At 36.2% G+C, this 3,252-nt stretch overlaps 1 long non-coding RNA gene across 1 annotated transcript; it reads right to left on the reverse strand.

Moving 5' to 3' along the window:
• Positions 1 to 2,216: 2,216 nt before the first annotated feature.
• On the reverse strand, positions 2,217 to 2,627 carry LOC149677916 (uncharacterized). Its single transcript, XR_016366395.1, has 2 exons — positions 2,480 to 2,627; positions 2,217 to 2,405 (listed from the first exon to the last, which is right to left on the reverse strand). It is a non-coding gene; the product is annotated as an uncharacterized LOC149677916 (long non-coding RNA).
• Positions 2,628 to 3,252: the final 625 nt, after the last annotated feature.

Genomic DNA, 3,252 nt, shown 5'->3' on the forward strand with positions numbered 1-3,252 from the left:
ATCCCGAACAAGTGTCCTTCTTGAGACAGGACGACATTGGGGATTCAGCGTATGGCATACATCCCTAAAGCCCCCCTTCTCCACTGTGAGGAATGGCGCGTGGTCTTTAACCACCATTTGCACCAATTTTTTTCTAAATAAAAGGTATTCTTTGCTCCTAAGAGACCATCGCTTCGCTATCGATGGGCTGGATTTCATGCGCTCAATTCTACCACTAGTCCGCGGCCGTTTTCCTTCCATATGCGCGAGGGTATATCCACTAAAGAAATTTCAAAATAGATCCCGAGAAAAGGATAATGGATGGTAAGTGAAATATTACATAAAAAAGACTATGGCAATATACTGAAGGGGATATCCACTAGAGAAATTTCAAAACACCTCCCTAAAGTGGATAAAGGCTCGTAAATTGCATAGTTTATGTTCAAAAATTTAAGAAAGACCATGGAATATGCGCGAGGGGATATGCACTGATGAAATTTCAAAATATCTCCCGACAGTGGATAAAAAAGGGGATATTGTTATTCTGATTACTTTTATTATTTCATTTATGTACGATAATGTATTAAAGTAAATTGGCTTCACAGCCTCTTTAATTATACGATAAATTTAGTTTATGGCAATCTATTTCCCATTCAGAATTATTTCAAGGATGTTTCGCTATGAAATAATCGCTAAAATCACTAAATTTTCCATTTCACCCTCCCCTTAAAGAAATTTCAAAACATCTTGAGGGTAGATAATCCTTGGTTTTCGCGTATTTTGGGTCAAATAAAACATACTCTAAAGATTTCTACTTTTCAATCACTCTTTCAGACCTGTAACATGCCTATAAATGTGGCCAAATTGCAGTTTTAAATTAGCAGCTGGATTTCTACTTTTCTATCACTTTTGCAGACCTGTAACATGTCTATAAAAAAGGTCCAATTACAGTTCTAAATTGGCAGCTGCATTTCTGCTTTTCCATCACTCTTTCAGACCTGTAACATGCCTATAAATGTGGCCAAATTGCAGTTTTAAATTAGCAGCTGGATTTCTACTTTTCTATCACTTTTGCAGACCTGTAACATGTCTATTAAAACGGTCAAATTACAGTTCTAAATTAGCAGCTGGATTTCTACTTTTCCATCACTTTTGCAGACCTGTATCATATCTATAAAAACGGTCAAATTACAGTTTTAAACTAACAGCTGGTATTTCTACTTTTGCTTAGCGTTTGCAGAATTGCGCTGCATATTTCTGCCAGGCTAGACAGTTAACAGTTAACAAACAGAAAATGAAGAAACGGCAGTCAATTTGCAGTTCTAGAATTGCTGTGAAATTTTCCCGTTTTTTGAGCTGCAGAAATGTAGCCTTAATGTATACCTATTACAGCGTGGTAGCGATAAAAAAAGCGCGTATGCAGATGAATTACAGCTTAAAATTTTTGTACGGGAAGTCAACTTCGAGCGCACCCTAAATTTTTATCTGCTTCTGTTAGGCATTAATATTACTGCTTTTATTTTTCTAAAATTTGAATAAAGAATTGGTTGGGCCTAAAATGGCATCTTAAAAAAGCTTTACTCATTCATCTTAATAAAATCTTTTGATCTAATACTGTCACGTCTCGATCCTAAAAATATTTAAACCACCATAAAAGATAGAAAATTGAAACATTTTTTGGTCATAAATGGGCCAGTATTGTATATACAGTTATCATAAGTTTATCAGATATGTTTCAATAAGTATGACACTGCCTATACTTCGTAATGCTAGAGACTTACTGAGAGTTAGTTCGAGAATGACGCGAGAATTGAATACACTCGGTTTTGCAGTCCAACTTCCTATTTAGCCTTATTAAGCCTTTGACAATGGCTCAACAGGCGTCGCTTTACGAGAATATGACGTTTCACCTACACCACTTCATGAAGTAACCAGTGACAAACTTATGGAACACATCTTACGAACTTACGCAGTTATGTTTAAGGTGTATCCAATACTAACAACATAAGGATTCCAAGCTTTCAAAGGTGTTGGCAGTCAAGTTCTATAGATTCAAAACCTAATAAAATAAGAGTTACTTCTATTTGAGGTAAAAAGTCGTAGAAAAACAATTTTTCATCCAAAAAAAGTAAATAAAATTAATTTCAGTTTATTTTAGTGATTTTATTCCAGTTTTTGAGACCAGACCTAGCTTTCTGTGTGTGTGTGCATGTGTGTGTTTCTGGCCCCGGGTACACGAAAAACAAGCGTGGATAGAAACCGATTAAGACAAGATCTACTATCACCATGGCGCTCGAAATGTGAAGGAAATTGCGAACCAAAGTACTTTAGCGCTATCATATAAGTTTACAGCAGTTTTCCTGGTTGCGGATAGACGTAAAACAAGCCTGTCGGGACCCTTCCCTTCAGTTGTAATCGGTTTTTAGCTATAAGTTTGAAAGAATTTTTCGATTACGTTCTGTGAGTGTGTATGTTGTGGATGTTAGATAGACGAAAAGACCTTCTTATCTAGATGTGGTGAGAACTTAATGTACATGTACCTAAACAGTTGGACCATCTCAGATATTACTTTAGCAAGTCAGAAAAGCGTGTATTCAGATGAATTACAGCTTAATATTTTTGTAAGAGATGAGTACAAGTTGGGAATCCAAAATATACCTCTCCAAGTCGAGACGCAATTTAGAGGCTATTTTTAAATATTTAAATAAATATAAATGATATTTATTAATTTAATCGTCATTAATTTACCTTAATTCTAGTTAAATCGTTTTAAGAAACTTTTTTCCTAAAATCATTTTAAACATAGCTATTGTTGACGTTTGAACTCAAGCGTAAGCCTCTTTAATTTTTTTTGGAAATTTAGGGTATATAAGGCTACTGATTCACAATAATTGATAGGAAAACCCGCAATGACTCTGCAAAGCATATGAAACGCGCCTGCCTGCAATGATCCTGCAAAGAATCTGAAATGCACCTGCAATGATCCTGCGATGTATCTGAAATGCACCTGCAATGATCCTGCGAAGTATCTGAAACGCGTCTGCAATTATTCCACAAAGTATCTATATCGCGCCTGCAATTATCCTTCAAAGTATCTGAAACGCGCCTGCAATGATCCTACAAAGAATCTGAAACGCGGCTGCAATGACCCTGCAAAGTATCTGAAACGCACCTGCAATTATCCTACAGAGTATCTGAAATGCTCCTGCGAAGTATCTGAAACGCGGCTGCAATGATCCTACAAAGTATCTGAAACGCACCTGCAATTATCCT

Source organism: Phalangium opilio, unplaced genomic scaffold (genome assembly GCF_054372755.1).
Source record: "Phalangium opilio isolate 3A_F unplaced genomic scaffold, DU_Popi_V2 ptg000043l_1, whole genome shotgun sequence".
Classification (NCBI taxonomy): Eukaryota; Metazoa; Arthropoda; class Arachnida; order Opiliones; family Phalangiidae; genus Phalangium; species Phalangium opilio.